Consider the following 19,313-nt stretch of genomic DNA (forward strand, 5'->3'; position numbering starts at 1 on the left):
GGTCACATGTGACGCAACACTGACAGTACGAGTTCTCTTAACAAATAGGTTTGAGGGAAGGTGAAACTACGTTTATGGTCCAGAATTAGATTTTCACTCTGCACTGATATGAAACTTCCTGGCAGATTAAAACTGTGTTCCGGGAACTCCCGAGTTCGAGTCTCAGCCCGGCACACAGTTTTAATCTGCCAGGAAGTTTTACATTTATAGAATTCGTAGATTAGAGAATGCTTTTGACAATTTTGACTCATCACTCTCTTTGAAATTTTTAAGTTAACAGGAGTAAAATAAAGTGAGTGAAAGGCTATTTACAACTTGTACAGAAACCAGATGGCATTTATAAGATGCAAAGGGCGTGAAAATGGTGTGTGACAGTTTCGTAGCTTGTCCCCTACGTCTTTCAGTCTGTACACTGAACAAGTAATGAAAGAAAAACAAAGAAAAATTAGGAGACGGAATTAGAGTTCAGTGAGAAGAAAAGTCAAGTTTTCAGCTTGTAGATGATGTATTGCTGTCAGAAACAGCAAAAGAATTGGAAGACCGGTTGAACAGAATGGACAATACTGAATAGTGGATAGAACATGAATATTAACAAAAGCAAGAGAAGAATAATGGAAAGCAGTCGAATTAAATGAGTTGAAAGTGAGGGAATTGTATTAGGAAACGAGAGACTTAAAGTAGTAGATGAATGTTGCTCTTTTGGCAGTAAAATAACAGACATAGCGGAAGTAGGGTGGGTATAAAGTAGTAGACTGGCAATGGCAAGAAACATGGTTTTGAAGAGGAGAAATTTGGTAACGTCGTCTACTGACTTAAGTTACGAATCCTTTTCTGAAGGTATTTGCACGGAGTATGGCCATGTACAGAAGTCGAACATGGAAGGTAAGCGATTTGGGTGATAAAAGATAAAGCATTTGAAATGTGGTGTTACAGAAGAATGTTGAAGATGAAGTGTGTAGATCATGTATGAGGACGTATTGAAGACAACTGGGGAGAAAAGAAGTTGATGGCGTAACCTGACTAAAGGAAGGGATCGACTGACAGGACACATTCTAAGACATGAAGGGATCACCAGCTTAGTATCAGAGAGAAGTGTGCGTGTGTGTGTGTGTGGGGGGGGGGGGGGTTAAAATAGTAGAGAGAGAACAAGAGATGAATACAGTAAGCAGATTCATAAAGATGTAAGCTGCAGTACTTATTTGGAGATGAAGGGGCTTGCAGAGGACAGCTGCGTTAAACTAGCCTTGGGACTGAAGGCCATAAAAACACCAACAAACTCTCTACAAGTAACAGCAGCATTTCAGGTTCAAAACCCCATATCTACATACTAAGCACTTGAAAATATGTGTTGCATCCTCGATGAATACCGAAGAAGTACTCCACGAATCGTAATCACAGACTAAAAACAAACAAACAGACACGTGAGCAGGCTTTCAAGGCGCAGCGGATCCGACCGACCGCCGCGTCACTGTCAGCCCTTAGGCGTGACCGGGTGCGGATGCAGAGGGCACGTGCCTGGCCAGCGCACCTCCCTCCGGGCCGTTGTCCTCTCGTGACCGGTGCCGCTACTTCTCAGCCCAGCAGCTCTTCAATTGGCCTCGCAAGGGCTGAGTGCAGCCCGCTTCCCAACAGCACTCGGCAGACTCGGAACTTGACCCATCCCAGTGCCAGCCAAGCCCGACAGCGCTTAACTTCGGCGATCTGACGTCAAAAGGTGTTACCACTATGGGGAGGCCGTTGTCACAGATTAATAAATTCAGTTATGTAAACACTAGCCGAACTTCCGTACTTGAAATGCAAAATAAAAATGACAATCGACGAGTAAACAGGCAGAAATCATAATATCAAGAATCAAAATTAAATGTTTTCTCTGTAACCAGCCGTACCTCTAGAACCAATGAAAATGGCCCACGTGTCATATCAAATGAATTATGCGAATTATTCTACTCCACCATCTCCTAAAATATTTATTATAACCCCAAAACAGCATATATAACGTAAACCAGAACTCCATCGACAAATTATCACAGTCTGTTCAGGGATACGTTCCGAGTATTTTCGGTACCTGCTGTCTGAGGCAGGTTACTTGTGTTATTGCATTTCGATTGGTTTCTTACCGCTATTAGCTTTGTATTACAGTTGCACTGAAAATAAAGAAGACCACTTGAATGTGGAAGTTATGGGCAGCTTGCCTTGTTTCCAGTTCCATAGAACCTGCTGTTGATAATAAATCAATTTTAATCTTCGCCTGCAACCTTGAGTTCAGTACAGCACGGTTCTGTCTTCGGTGTGTTATTTGTATGATGAATGTGATACGCAGCTGTATAGATAGGCTTACTGCTAAAGAATTGGTCCCAGTGAACCACGTTTATGGGTTGAGGAAAGGCAATGGATGAGCAGCACACTGCCGAGCTGTTCCACTGGCCACCACATCGCAGTGCAGTCATTCATATAAGGAGCATTGCATTATACTGTGTTGTGTGTTACGGTTATACGTTTTGCTTATTGCCTGTGATACGGTTCTTCACTATTGTGAAAGTATTTTCAGAGATACATGGATGATTGCGGAACAAACAAAATAAACCTGAGCTTTGTTTTAACTTGGAACACCTAAATATCTGGAAAAATTCGCGTTCTTATGAAAAAAAAGTTCCAGATGCAAAGTTAACATTTTCAAATTGGACATCTGCCTCTGCCACAAGTGGTCTCCCCACAACCACTCTCAAATGAAACCCATCCCCTCACTTTTTGGTTGGAGGTTCCGATTCTATGCCGCAAGCTACGTAGGGTTTATCTAAAACGATTTCTTGATTTCGTGGTAGATGACACTGTAATCGGCGCCAGAGTTACGGCGGTTGGACATAAGAACACACCGAAATCACTCGTGCTGCGGACTCAGCGAAATCAGGCATCCTAATGGTGCTCAAACTCAACAAAATCAATCCGGAAAGGAACAAAAAATACATTACGTTAAATGTTGCCTATTTGCAAATAATTATAAATGTCGAAACGTAAAACTTACACTGTAAAATGAAAATTGCAAACCTAGGTAAATTTTTAACAATAATATCAACCTTCAGAACAAAAGAGTTCACATTTTTATTGAAAATATCAAGTAGAATGCAATGAGTCGAATCTTAATTTTAAAAAAAAACAACAGAAAAAATGAAATTTATCGAATGCAGAGCCATCTGCTGTGAATGGAAAATGTTTTTGGTAAATCCTAGCCATTTTCGGGCATAGACTGCGAATTGACAATGAAAATCAGGAAATCCAATTTGAAATAAAAAAGTTCATATCCCATGGGACGATGTTGCAGATGCACAGTGTTAGCACAGGCAATTGCCCCACATAAATGTAGTAACTATTCATGTAAAATTTTTTTTCCATACGATGCGTAATTATCGAGATATTCAGCTGTTCCAATTTGTTAAAAATAACATTCTGTGTGTACAGCTTGTTAGGGGTATAAGCACAGATATTGCTATTGGCTACCGAGGACAGTGTACTGAACAACGTTACATCAGTATTCACTTCATTTTCAGACTAATCATTACCAGTATTTAGTGTAGTACGTTCTTAGGTTGCTTAGTACCTCCAACTACCTGCACCAAGAGAAATCCATTAATGTTTATTTTCTCCTGCGCCGCTGGTCAGGAGTTGAAACGTGTACATGTGGACACATAACGGGTAGTCTATACTGACAGGCGTAGTCCACTTCTTGGTGGCGCAGTTACGACAATGCAGGAAACATTAGGTAACAAATTATGTTAGTATTTGCGAGGATAGTGCTAGATGGAGAGAAAAAACAACTAACTAAAGTGTGGACATACTAAGATACAAATGATCACAATATCTGCACTTATACTCCTAACACTATATATACATATTTTCTCTGTGACTTACTAGATTACAAGTAACACTAATTTAATTTTTAATTAAAAAATATTTTGATTTTCATATTCACAAAAAATATTTGGTACTCGTTTGACCACCTCATATGACCATTCTAACGACAATCCATGTGCGCACAATTGTGTACTACGACTTTGAACGTTTCTGCCTCCCTAACTAAAAAAACACCACATCAACTGCCTGACAAAAGGAGGAAGAGTTAGTCTAACAAATGGAGCACATTCAAGCCGACTACATAGGTGCACCAGGACTCGAACACCCACATACATAATCTTAGTTTGATAAAAACAAAATAAAATAAATATTTCCTGCTTACCTTTGTCAAAAAATGTTAAAACACAGAGATGGAAGTTAAAATTTTTGACCTCTAAAACATATGTTTTTTTTCAGATGTCTTTGTTCAAAGGGAACCAAGAAACATTCTCCCCCATTCTTTGCCGTTCTATGGCCCAGTCAAAGGCACTCCCCAGAATAACAGTCGCACTATGCTGTGAATGGAATCTTGTCTTTTCGGCTTGCTTTCATGTTTCCTTACAAGTGACACGCTACAATGTGCCCACTCCATTCGTCAACGGTTGTTTAAAATATAATGTAATAATAATTAGCAGTTGCATGAAAGAAATTTAATTTCTTTATTGTTTTCGGGCACATAATACCATTCTTCAGAATGTTATATCTATCGCATTTTTATATGAAGAAAGGCATTAAGGGCCCTTAACTGTAAAAAAATTAAATTCTTTTGTGCAGCTGGTTGCTTATTACTTCATTATATATGACTACAGTTACCGAAATGGATAAAACACTAAAATAATTTGATAATATCTCCCTCTCAATATTGCGCACTGATAAAGAAAAATCTGAAATACAGGAAAGCCAATTATTACAGACTACCTTCACAGCTTTTTTTTTAACATAACAGCGGTGTGGTTTAAGATTTAAGTGGAATTGTTTTCATGTAATCTGGGTTGTTATTGTTTTGTTTGAAGAGACAATGGCTTTAAAGACGTGGGAGCTTATATTGTACACTGAAGGGGTCTTACCGCATTAGCACTTAGTACAAAGAAGAGAGTCTACTGACAGGATGCATTGAGCAAAAGCTCTTTGCTAGATAAACATTTTCGCAGTTTTCAAATGTTGTGCTATTACTGGACGCGAATGGAAAGCTGAAACGCAACATTGAGTATTGCTAGACTTTCGAATTAGTACAGTTTCCTAGTCGTTGTCAATAAATTAGTCATACGTTTGTCATCATCATTACAGGTGGTTATTACTGACACTGACAATAGTGAAATCATGTTCAGCCAAAAGATAAGGAACCCGAGACTATGTATTCTGCCGGCATCTGTAGTACATCAGCAAGAAGAGTCAGGAAACGGCTAGCTAGGTCATACCATGAAGGATGGGAAAACGCATTTCCTTGGATTTATTAATCCACGAAGAATTGGACAAAGTGTTCTATATTGTGTGTAAAAACGCTTGTGATTCCAGTACAGTGTTTCCGTTGGCAATTGCTGGATCTGCAGAGAGGAATTCGTGTAATTCATTTGTCGAAATGGGTTTTACAGTGGCAAAAGACGACTGAACGTTTCAGATTTCACGATAAATGTGCACTTCACCGTTCGTCCGTGACTGCTCCGACAACTACGAAACAAGTTTCCAACGTACCATCCCTTATTTTATCACATAAATTAGAAGATACAAGAACGCACAGCAAGTAATTTTAAAGATGATAACGCCCATCCAGTTTTTAAGTCAGCAAGGACTAGCAATTCGTGACCACATCGATGAAGCAACAAACATTCACTAGTTGCTTCTGCTTAGAGCAGAAGACGGTCCAGTTTCATTGGAGGTCAAGGTGAGTAGAGTGATATTTTATAAGCACAAATTAATCTAAGAACAGATAGAACGATAGCCCTATGCTTATTGATACTGACTGTCAACCACTATAGAGTATTTCATTTTTGGTACACTTATCGGTATTAATAATTTTTTCAGTACTTTCGATTTAAGAAAGAAATGATCTCTTTATTTACATTACATGGGATTTCAGAATACATTCCTTTAAATTTCTGTTTCTACCTACTTTAATGAAAGTTACGTTAGTTAGTGATACGTTATACATTTTATGTTGGGGGAGGGGGGCCAGGACTTTTATTTTGGCAGGGAGCCCATATCACTCTTGTTTGTGGGGGTTCGTCCAAATACATATGAACTCTAGTTTGATCTCATTCCTGTCGCTTTTATGTCACCTGTGTTACCGGTGGAACTAGGGCAGTCTCAGCGTGTGCTTATAGTACTGGTCTATTTTACCTTATCACATCACAGATCTTTATAACTCAGGCAGTGTTCAAAAAAGATTATAACTGAAAGGCAATCATTTAAAAAATCTAGTCTCCCCAGAAAACAAATACTACATTCCGCCACTGATATGCACCCACAGAAATTATGTATAGCTGGTGCCCTTGATAAAGCACAAAACCGCTCCTAGAGCAAGGGTAAAAAAAAAGTTGTACATTGTGCCTAATGATTTAACATTGAACGAAATTAAGATTAATGAGCAGCTCAGACAGGCCGGTACTAGATATGTTAAAAATCACAAGAGCCTCATAAAAGTACTGTGAAAAATAAAGAAAAAATATAAATATGCCACAAGGTTCTCATAAAAGAACAGTGAAAAATGATGTTAGTATACTGCATCAGAATACGATGGGATTAAAAAGCAAAGTAGATGAGCTTCTTCTTTGTTTAGAAGATTTATAAACTGAGGTTGGAATAGATGTACTATGCTTGTCTGAACATCAAATCATGGACATGGAAAACGTAAATATAGGTGGATATAAGCTTTCAAAAAAATGTAAGTAGAGACACTATGAAGAAAGAAGGGGTAGTCATATATGTTAAAATTTGTTGTAGATGTAGAAACTAAAAATTTTGCTTATAGTAACATATAGAAGCATGTGCATGTTAGCTTAAACTAAATAATGGCACTTTTAGAACTGTAGCCTTACATAGGTTGCCATTGGGAAATTTTCATCTATTTTTGAAAAACTTGGATTCTTTGTTTTGCTATCTGTCAGACAGATTATTATTTGTGGGAATGTCAATGCAGATTTTCGAAAAGAGTTCGACAGAAAGCTTAACACTGAAGTATTTCTTGGTTCTTTCAATTTGATGTTAGGTATTGAGAGTCCTTCTTGGGTGGTACAGAAAGTGGCACACTAATGTTTTAATATATCAAGATAAATTTAATCAAATAAAAACTTTCCCTGTTAAGAATGGTCTGTCTGATCATGATGCACAGTTAATTACAATATATGATATAGCTCCATACATTAATGCAAAACAGTCCTTCAAAATAGTGCATTCAATTAACAGTTTAACAATTGCAAATTTTAGGGAAAGCTTGCAACAGCTAGAGTGGGATGAGGTGCACATGGAACCTGATGCTAATTTAAAATTTAACCTACTTCGTGATACCTTTGTGAGGATATTTGGAAATAGTTTCCCTAAGTAAACAGTTAAATATAATTTCAACATTAACCATCTAAAAATACATGGCTTAGTAAAGGGATAAAAATATCTTATAAACTGAAAAGGGAAATGTATCTTACTGCTAGAAGTAGTAATGATCCAGAAACAGTGGAACATTATAAAAACTACTGCACTGTATTAAAAAATGTTATTAAAAAGTCTACAAATATGTGCATTGTGTCTGAGGCTAGCACATCTGATAATACAATTAAAAACGATCTGGAACATTGTTAAAAGGGATCAGGACAACCAAAGGCACAGGAAGACTGTATTTCTATCAAACTCAACAAAAAGTCTGTTAAAAAAAAGTCTGAAGTAGAAAAGGTTTTTAGTAATCACTTTTTAACTGTTGTAGAGAAAGCAGGAGCCAGCTATTCATTATAAAATGCAAGGCAGTATATGGAAGAACACCACCTATGCAATTTCATAAAACTGAAATTCAACCTACTATTGCTACTGAAATGGTTCAAATGGCTCTGAGCACTGTGAGACTTAACATCTGAGGTCACCAGTCCCCTAGAACTTAGAACTACTTAAACCCAACTAACCTAAAGACATCACACACATCCATACCCGAGGCAGGATTCGAACCTGCGACCGTAGTGGTCACACGGCTCCAGACTGAAGCGCCTAGAACCGCTCAGCCTGCTGAAATTAGGAAAATAATAAATTCACTCAAAAGTAAAAGCTCACATGTAACTGATAGCATTTTAAACAGAGTACTAAAAGCTTGTTTGCAATAGATAAATAGGATTCTCTACCACATATGTATTACCTCACTGAAAAAAGGCATTTTTCTAGATAGACTGAAATATGCTATTGTTAAACATTGCAGGAAAAATGGGATAAGGTCTCATGCTAAAAATTACCACCCAATTTAACTTCTGACAGCTTTATCCAAAATTCTTGGAAAATGAATACATTCAAGAGTAGCATCATATATTTGTAAAAATGAAGTACTATCAAATGTCAACTTGGCTTTCAGAATAGCTTTTCAACAGGAAACGAAACGCTATATATTTTGTGGTCTCTCATAGGCTTTTGGCTGTTTGAATCATGAAATTCTTCTAGATAAGCTTAAGTACTGTGGTATGAGTGAGACAGTGCACAAATGATTTAATTCATATTTACTTGGAGGAATGCAGAGGGTTGAAATTAACAGTACAGATAGTCTGCAAAAATCAGTCGAGTTCTCTAAATAGGGAGGTATCAAGAATGATGCCCCCAGGGTTGAGTCTTGGTCCCTTATTGTTCTTGAGCTATATTAATGACTTGCCATACTATGTTCATGAAGATGCTTAGCTAGGTCTTTTTACTGATGATACAAATATAGTCGTCACACCCAACAAACAAGAATCAGCTGAGGAAATTGTAATAATGTATTTTAGAAAGTATGAAGCGGTTGGACTAATGACCACAGCAGTTGAGTCCCATAGTGCTCAGAGCCATGAAGCAGTTCTCTGCAAATTTAAAATTTCTGGGAATATTCATTGATGAGAAATCGAACTGGAAGAAACACATTGATGATCTGCTCGAATAGTTAGGTTCAGCTACTTATGCTATTAGCATTATTGAAAATAGTGGTAATAAACATATCAGTAAATCAGCCTCCTGTGCCTATTATCATTCACTACTTTTACATAGCATCGTATTTTGGGGTAATTCATCATTAAGAGAAAAGTATTCATTGCACAAAAGCGTGTAATCAGAATAACAGCTGAAGCCCACCCAAGATCCCCTTGCAGACATTTGTTTAAGGAACCTGAGATATTCACAATACTTTCGTAATATATATATATATATATATATATATATATATATATATATATATATATATAATTAAATGTGTCCTTTGAGACTCCCGTCTCGTTATTATCTCACGATAATGATCAAATATGATCGAAGCAGACTAAATCAATTAAAATTTGTGCCGCGGTCGGGACTCGAAGGATGTCTCAAAGGACACATTAAATTATAAGATCTGAGAAGATCACCATATGGTACAGCAGACGTCCCGCTACGTCCAATGCTGGGTAGCTCGCCAATACCGGCGAGCCCTGGCAATAGTGACGGTATTAAGGGAAAATGAATTAAAGTTTGTGTTGGGGACGGAACTCGACCTAGGAATTTAGGCAGCTATGTCTGCCATAGTGTCTCGGTGGTGTAGTGGTAGCATATCTGCCTAGTAAGCAAGAAGACCCGGGTTCGAGTCCCGGCTGCGGCACAAATTTTAATTGATTTAGTCTGCTTCGATCATATTTGATCATATATATATATATACATATACACTCCTGGAAATTGAAATAAGAACACCGTAAATTCATTGTCCCAGGAAGGGGAAACTTTATTGACACATTCCTGGGGTCAGATACATCACATGATCACACTGACAGAACCACAGGCACATACACACAGGCAACAGAGCATACACAATGTCGGCACTAGTACAGTGTATATCCACCTTTCGCAGCAATGCAGGCTGCTATTCTCCCATGGAGACGATCGTAGAGATGCTGGATGTAGTCCTGTGGAACGGCTTGCCATGCCATTTCCACCTGGCGCCTCAGTTGGACCAGCGTTCGTGCTGGACGTGCAGACCGCGTGAGACGACGCTTCATCCAGTCCCAAACATGCTCAATGAGGGACAGATCCAGAGATCTTGCTGGCCAGGGTAGTTGACTTACACCTTCTAGAGCACGTTGGGTGGCACGGGATACATGCGGACGTGCATTGTCCTGTTGGAACAGCAAGTTCCCTTGCCGGTCTAGGAATGGTAGAACGATGGGTTCGATGACGGTTTGGATGTACCGTGCACTATTCACTGTCCCCTCGACGATCACCAGAGGTGTACGGCCAGTGTAGGAGATCGCTCCCCACACCATGATTCCGGGTGTTGGCCCTGTGTGCCTCGGTCGTATGCAGTCCTGATTGTGGCGCTCACCTGCACGACGCCAAACACGCATACGACCATCATTGGCACCAAGGCAGAAGCGACTCTCATCGCTGAAGACGACACGTCTCCATTCGTCCCTCCATTCACGCCTGTCGCGACACCACTGGAGGCGGGCTACACGATGTTGGGGCGTGAGCGGAAGACGGCCTAACGGTGTGCGGGACCGTAGCCCAGCTTCATGGAAACGGTTGCGAATGGTCCTCGCCGATACCCCAGGAGCAACAGTGTCCCTAATTTGCTGGGAAGTGGCGATGTGGTCCCCTACGGCACTGCGTAGGATCCTACGGTCTTGGCGTGCATCCGTGCGTCGCTGCGGTCCGGTCCCAGGTCGACGGGCACGTGCACCTTCCGCCGACCACTGGCGACAACATCGATGTACTGTGGAGACCTCACGCCACACGTGTTGAGCAATTCGGCGGTACGTCCACCCGGCCTCCCGCATGCCCACTATACGCCCTCGCTCAGAGTCCGTCAACTGCACACACGGTTCACGTCCACGATGTCGCGGCATGCTACCAGTGTTATAGACTGCGATGGAGCTCCGTATGCCACGGCAAACTGGCTGACACTGACGGCGGCGGTGCACAAATGCTGTGCAGCTAGCGCCATTCGACGGCCAACACCGCGGTTCCTGGTGTGTCCGCTGTGCCGTGCGTGTGATCATTGCTTGTACAGCCCTCTGGCAGTGTCCGGAGCAAGTATGGTGGGTCTGACACACCGGTGTCAATGTGTTCTTTTTTCCATTTCCAGGAGTGTATATTCGCTTATAAAATTTGTTACTAATGAAACACCCCAGTTCAAATATTATATATATATATATATATATATATATATATATATATATATATATATATATATATATATATATTCGCTTATGAAATTTGTTAATAATGAAACACCCCAGTTCAAATATAATAGCGAAATGCAGAGTTTCAACACTAGAAGAAAGAATGCTCTTGGCTATTCTGTGTTAAATCTCACTTTGACACAGAAAGGAGTGAATTATGCCGCCGCAAAATCTTTTCTCATTTGCCAAATAGCATTAAAAGTTTGACAGATAGCCTACTAACATTTAAAAACAAATTTAAAATACTTCTGGATGACTCCTTCTACTCAATAAATGAATTTTTAAATATGAAGTGATAACCGTTAAAAAATATTATATTACGTAAAGCAAACTTACATTAAACTGACACATTCCACATCGTTACGTAATGTCGTATTCATGATCTTTGGAACAAGTATTAGTGCAATGTAATGTGTACAGTCAGACCAGTACCCTGGTCATGGGATGCGCACCCCAAACGCACCCTATTACTTTTACTTCACCCAAAAAAAAGCTTTATGTTTAAAAAAAATCCCCAACTCTCTGGAAAATTTATGTTACTAAGCGAGTATCCTAGAACATGGAACAAAGAAGCAATTGTAGGTCTCCTACCCACAGAACAAAGAAAACTGTTTTGAAATATTATTCGTAGTTACTGAACGAATTTAAAAAAAATTAATAATTTACTCATTCAACGGTATAATGGTATGTGAAAAGTTTAGCCCAAAATGATAAGTATCACAGACAGAAGCTGTGTATGCCTCTTGATACAGTGTGACTTACGGTACACAAATTATTCAGATTATATGCATCCAGTGATTCATAATGATAGCACTTAGCAACTTCCAACTAAGCATAATTTCAAACTTTTCGAAATATTTTCTGGATTACATGCTTAACGTCAAATACTTAACACATTAACTTATTTGTAAAGTAGTCAGAGGATGGAAGCTGTTTTACACACATGACTTCGACTCTTTAAACAACAGGAGGTTTATTGGTATCCAACCGAACTAAGCAGGAGAGGCCGGAGCAAGCTGAAGCTGACCACGTAGTTCTTGTTATGAATATTACTACTAGCGCTTCTCCAGTCGATACCTCAAAAAAACTCTAACAACTGAGCCGCTTCCGCCAATTTTGCGAGTGTTGGGTGCTTGTTGTCAAAATTACCATACGTATTGTAATTTTCAAGACACCCAACATAAGTTCTTGAGGTCAAACAGGTATGATATCTGGCTTTTTTTACTATACACTGTATTGTATGTTAACCTGGGGCCTAGAAACGGCGGGGAGGCCCCGCCCCCGCCGCAGCCGCAGTGGTCCACAACCCCACGACGACTACCGCAGTCCACTTCACCCCTCCGCCGCCCCACACCTGCCCACTCTTTCAGGGTAGTTGCACGGTTCGGCCCCCAGGTTGACCCCCCAGGGAACATCTCACACCAGACGAGTGTAACCCCTATGTATGCGTGGTAGAGTAAAGGTGGTGAGCGCGTACGTGGAGAACTTGTTTGCGCAGCTGAGGTGCAATAAGGGGAACCAGCCCGCATTCGCCGAAGCAGATGGAAAACCGCCTAAAAACCATCCTCAGACTGGCCTGCTCACCGGACCTCGACACAAATCCGCCGGGCGGATTCGTGCCGGGGACCAGTCGCTCCTTCCCAAACGGAAAAGCCGTGCGTTGGATCGCACGACTGACCGGCTGGGCTACTATACATTACTCAGACAGTGTGTGGTTCACAGTCACTGTTTATTCATTTGTTACTGTTGTTAATCTGATGTCAAATGTGACTACTTGTGAAATAGATAGCCGGGGCAGGATGATGGGAGCAAGTTGACGAGTTTTATGGGCCACAAACTGCGTCGCAATAGTTTGTAAGGAGTCTTCATAACAGAAAATATTGTAGCTCTAATTTCTGCGCTACTTCGTTAATTTACAACACATGACTTTTCAGATATGGTGACACATGAGGGGATGGGGACAAAAATAGCATGGCTGCTGCTGTTAGACGTCAAAACGGGAAGAGTGAACTAAGTGTCTATGATATTCCCGAAGTGACACTTCGTCGTCGTTTGGAGACAAATGATGACTTAAGAATTGTATGCGTTTACATAGCTGTCTGGTTATGGTTGGTGTGTGTGTGTGTGTGTGTGTGTGTGTGTGTGTGTGTGTGTGTGATATGTATGCAGGCCATCTAAGCCCTCATGGTATAAAACTTTAAATTAATACAAACTTGATAGGAGATACTACTCAGTGGCGGCACAGTGTAAGAGCAAAAGTGCACGTGGACACCCTAACTTTGGACACCTTGCTTATTATTTCTTTTTTTTCTGTGAATGCTATTAAACGTAAGCTGAAAGATACGGCACTTATATCTTCCGCGCTACCGTTCCTTTAGACTCTATGAAACTTGGCAACAAGTTCGTGAGCACACCTGCAGTAGTGCACTCCTTAAGGAGCTTTTGCGCATACATAACTCGCGTGACATAACCTTCTTATGGGCCAAATACGTAGGGATTTGATAAACAATGTGTACAGTTCACGATGTGCGCAACTAGCCTTTGCCACTCATCTAAAAGTTTGAATCAGTGCCACCAGATGAGTTTTCGATTGTGAGATTGTAACGTTTATTCATGCTTCTGAAATCTGTTGAGGTTGTGGTGAGTCAGGTTTATCTGTGCTGTAGGCCCACATTGTGTATATGAAAATTCACGAAAAGCTGTATTAATGGTTTCTCTGATATTTTCTTACATGTGGAATCGACAGCAATGTGCTAAAGGCCCCGTATGGATCTCAGCGCCTCGTTTGTATTATTCTAGTCAAATGACCATGTTGGTAGACATTACTAGTTGAGTTTATTCACATCCACAAACGGCACTTTGTGTTTCGAGATGATTGTTTACTGTGTGGGAATCGGCTTTCGTGTGCAGTGTAAACATATACTACTTTGAATCTGTTTTAAATACTAACAAAGAAATAATGCTCTGAGGAGGCGTCGCGAGTCGTCTTGGGTAGCTCAGTCGGCAGAGCACTTGCCCGCGAAAGGCAAAGGTCTCGAGATCGACTCCCAGTCCGGCACACAGTTTTAATCTGCCAGGAAGTTTCATATCAGTGCACACCTCGGTGCAGAGTGAAAATCTAATTCTGGGAACAGAAAAAAGTGAATTACCACAAGTTATCCACAAAGGAACTAGGCCTCCGAGAACAGATCCTTTGATTGAGAGAGTGAGGAAATCAAATAAGCGTGACTACAAGCAAACATCTACCAAAGAAGTGTACAGCTAGCACAAGTTGTGTGGGTGGAGCGTAAGGCTATCTGATTTTCAGCCCAGAAATAAATTCGTGAATTAATACATCTGTTAGGAATCTCGTACATTTGAAAAAAAAAACAAGAAAAAGCGAAAAGACTTCTACTTACACATGCGAAATGAAATTTCGAAAGCTTGCACATTTTTTTCGTTATTGCCCTAAATTGCATTCAGTTTTGCACAAAACAACAAAATTCCACAAATACATTTTTTTGTCACATAAGCTATGCATCTTGTTATTATTATTATTATTGTTATTGGTGAGAGCTGTAGTTGTACAAACTTGTTGATAAGTATAACTGTTATACAACAGATGCTCTTAATTTCACACTCTTAAATTTAACTGAATCTAAAAATTTGTTAACACCCAGACTGTATACACACAAGTCGGCACTGTGCCTATTCATGGTGGAAGATTCCGTGCAGCATTCAACACAGGGCAACTAGACGATGTGAAGAACTGCTTAGCAGCCACGAAAAAAATGTTTTTGGTATGACGAAGCAGCAGTGCAGAAGATTTATATCTGAATAAGCAGAACAATGTGAAAGTTCTCATCCGTTGAACAGCTTGACCAGGATGGCAGGAGAGAACTGGTTAGCAAATATTATTAAAAATTAAGTTCAGTATGCGGAATGTAGAGGCAATGTTCACCACCAGATCAATCGGTTTTAACAAGCAAAATTGGGATAGGTTTTACTTAAATTTAAAAGAAATATGGTGGAAACATAAATTTATTGCATCTGCCACTTATAACGCAGATTAATCTGAATCGCCCACTGTGGCTAATAAGCTACCTAACGTCATTTCACCCAGAGGAACAAAGCTACTATAATCATATCATCAGAGAGTGCGAGAAAAGCTACTATCATTTGGTACATTAACGCTACTGAATACTAAATGCCTTTTTCTCGGCTTTGCAAGGAAACGGATGTGACCTGTGCTTTTGGAAATAGCACCACCAGGAACAGTTGGATATTGCAATGATAGTGGATGAAGCAATGAAAAAATATTTGTCTTGTCTCTAAAATATGTGAATCTTCGCGTAAGGCTTACCGGTGAATCCCCTGTCTGTTGCTTGTTGACGAACATAAAACACACATATCACTGAAGTCTACCAACTTTTGAAAACAAAATCGTATAGTCACGGTTCGGTTTGCACTGCACGCTACACATCGTCTTCAGATGTTGGATGCTTCATTATTTGGTACCCTAAGGACCTGATATAGTCAAACTTGTGACGACCTCATGCTCCCTCAACAAATAAACTATTACTGATATAATGTTGGTGAGATATTGAGTACTGCTTATTTCGAAGCAACTACAGTTGGTAACGCAGTTAATGGGTTCAAAGCATGTGGGATCGAACATTGTGACCCCTTGTGTTCAACGAGGACGATTTTGCTGCGGGGCAAACCACATGTCGTGTTCTTGTTACAAACAAAGTCGACACTGAAAGTGCTTCTACATCTACATCTACATCTACATGACTACTCTGCAATTCACATTTAAGCGCTTGGCAGAGGGTTCATCGAACCACAATCATACTATCTCTCTACTATTCCACTCCCTAACAGCGCGCGGGAAAAACGAACACCTAAAGCTTTCTGTTCCTGCTCTGATTTCTCTTATTTTATTTTGATGATCATTCCTACCTATGTAGGTTGGGCTCAACAAAATATTTTCGCATTCGGAAGAGAAAGTTGGTGACTGAAATTTCGTAAATAGATCTGGCCGCGATGAAAAACGTCTTTGCTGTAATGACTTCCATCCCAATTCGAGTATCATATCTGCCACACTCTCTCCCCCCTATTACGTGATAATACAAAACGAGCTGCCCTTTTTTGCACCCTTTCGATGTCCTCCGTCAATCCCACCTGGTAAGGATCCCACACCGCGCAGCAATATTCTAACAGAGGACGAACGAGTGTAGTGTAAGCTGTCTCTTTAGTGGACTTGTTGCATCTGCTAAGTGTCCTGCCAATGAAACGCAACCTTTGGCTCGCCTTCCCCACAATATTATCTATGTCGTCTTTCCAACTGAAGTTGTTGGTAATTTTAACACTCAGGTACTTAGTTGAATTGGCAGCCTTGAGAATTGTACTATTTATCGAGTAATCGAATTCCAACGGATTTCTCTTGGAACTCATGTGGATCACCTCACACTTTTCGTTATTTAACGTCAACTGCCACCTGCCACACCATACAGCAATCTTTTCTAAATCGCTTTGCAACTGATACTGGTCTTCGGACGACCTTACTAGATGGTAAATTACAGCATCATCTTCTCTTCAAACTGCAACATCTGAAGGCCAGCTGACAGAAATTGCTAATGAATCTCCTGATGAACATCAGGCAGAGCAAAATGAATAAACAGGACCTTCAACAAGTGGTACATCCATTAAGCCATAACAGTGCCGAAGTAATTTTGATTTTAAACCAGTGCCTACAGAAAGATCAAGTGTGACAAAACGTTAATATCACTGCACGCAAAGTTTAAGTGTCTTATTAAAAATATTCAACAGCTTAGATCGCATAAAACATTTATTTATTGAAGACAACCGGTTTCGATAGACTTTGCTGTGACCTTTAGGTCTTCAAAATCTTTTTGTATTGAAACGTGTTCATTTTACGTTGAACCTCTCGCCAATGTGTCATGTGGCTAAAAATGAGCACATCATCAAAGGTCTGTCACAACTAAAATATGTAAAACCACGAAGCACCTTGTTCAAAAGTCCACGGCCATATGTTTGTCACTTATAGATGTTTGTAACATCACAGAAACACAGTATTCAGTAGCACATCTGTTTACATAAGCTGTACATATTCTAAACAGTGAAAATCCATTTCAGACGGCGTATAAGGTACAACTGACGATATAACTGTTTAGAATACGTCTAGCTTATGTAAACAGATGTGCTACTATGTACTTTGTTTTTGTGATGTAACGATCATCTGTGAGCGATATATATATATATGTACATGGTCTCTTGCATAAGATGATTCATATTTTTAAATATTTTAGTTATGACAAGTGTTTTATAACGTACTGACGTCTACCCACATGCCAACTTGGCATGAGGTTCAACGTAAAATAATTAATAAGAACTGACGATGAAAGCAAAGCCTGTCGAAACTGTTGTCTTAAATAAAGAAATATTTTATGGGATATAGGTTGTTTAATGGTTTTTGCAAGTAAAACAGATCGCTTTTTCAGTACTCTCAAAATGAGAAAATTCAAGAAGCTGCGCTAAAAAGGTCAGCAATGGAACGAACGCTATCTGACAAGGAATCACAAAAGATGGATCAAGAACGTCTAAAGAAACAAGGAAGAAGTCTCGGGATGAAAGAAGGTGTTGGTACCAAGGAGTCTAAGCGTGGTATCTGTGACAAAAAGGCTACGCTGTCTAAAAGTTCGACACCGATGATGTCGGCTCGCCCTAACGAAGATAGTACAGTGCAGTGTCCTGCAGGTGATGAGATCTACACTGATGCTCCATCAGAAGACTGGATGGAGTGTTGGAAGTACCACACATGGTAGCGTCAGGACTGCTCACACTTCGAGAAAGGAATATTTGTGTGTGATTTTTGTTAAGAAAAATCTGACTTGTAGATAATTTTTAACATTTTTATGCAGCGACAGCAACTGATATTGTTTATATAAGAATATACAGCCTACAGTTGCAGGTTAACTGTATCGTTTACCTAGGTTTCAACGTTAGTAATAACGTCTTCTTTAGAACATAAAATAATATTTAAATATTTGCCTAAAACAAGCCATGTCCTATGTCACTTTATAAAACTTGATGCATAACCTTAAGGTTATGTCAGTTCTATGAAATGACACTGTAGCAAATTCACTTTAAGCCGCAGTCTCTAGTCACACGACGAGGCCGATACAACGGGCTTAAAGTGAATTTGCTACAGCGTGTTTTAATAGAAGTGACATAACCTTATGGTTATGCCTCAAGTGTTATAAAGTGACTTAGAACATGGCTTGTTTTAGGGAAACACTTAAATAATATTTTATGTTCTGAAGAAGACGTTATTACTAACGTTGAAACCTAGGTAGACGATACAGTTAACCTGCAACTATAGGCTTTATATTCTTATATGATTTATAGATATTTTCAACACTAAAATCCTTTCATTGCGTGCTATTCGATACTGCGTAATTACAAATGTTTAATTAATTTATATGCTGTCTTTCACCTTGTGAGAATGAAAATGTATTCAATTAGTACCGTAATTGCCATGTGGCCACGTTGTCAGAGACATGTTGCTCAGGTACAGGGGCAAGATGACACTTTTCTAATACTTTTAAAAACGGCAAAATAAGTGATTGTAATTAAATAAAATATTCTACAACTAGATAGAGTACAATTTAAAGCCGTTATATTAATACACAGAGAGAAAAAAATATGTCTCACAACAGGAATTTATTACCAATGGTTAACTGGTAACACCGTCAACTTGCCCCCGTCTCCCCTGCCTTTAAAGTTCGTAAGGTTAGTTTCAATATTTGCAGTCGAGTAAGTTTACATAGAAAGGTAACAGCTGTGTTTACATCAAGTCTTATTTAAAATTATTGCGTCACTAGGCAGCAGGCTTAAAAATGAAATTGGCAGCAACGTGTTGCAAGAATTTGCTGCAAGGCCGAGCGTGTTTTTAGGGGCGCAGAGAGGACAAGGAGAAGTAGTGCGTGTGTTGTACAAATACGGCCCGCCTGCCTGCCTGCAGGGGAGCAGAGTTCTTTCCGGGCGCGTGGGAACCGGCGTGGT

At 39.8% G+C, this 19,313-nt stretch overlaps 1 protein-coding gene and 1 non-coding gene across 6 annotated transcripts in view; one reads left to right on the forward strand and one right to left on the reverse strand.

Annotated features, from left to right (window-relative positions):
• The window catches only part of LOC126278218 (CUGBP Elav-like family member 2), a 2,351,537-nt gene that overhangs the window by 2,291,809 nt on the left and 40,415 nt on the right, over positions 1–19,313 (reverse strand). The gene's annotated exons all lie outside the window — the stretch shown is intronic.
• On the forward strand, positions 9,599–9,670 carry Trnat-agu (transfer RNA threonine (anticodon AGU)). The gene has a single exon. It is a non-coding gene; the product is annotated as a tRNA-Thr (tRNA).

This window comes from Schistocerca gregaria, chromosome 6, assembly GCF_023897955.1.
Source record: "Schistocerca gregaria isolate iqSchGreg1 chromosome 6, iqSchGreg1.2, whole genome shotgun sequence".
Classification (NCBI taxonomy): Eukaryota; Metazoa; Arthropoda; class Insecta; order Orthoptera; family Acrididae; genus Schistocerca; species Schistocerca gregaria.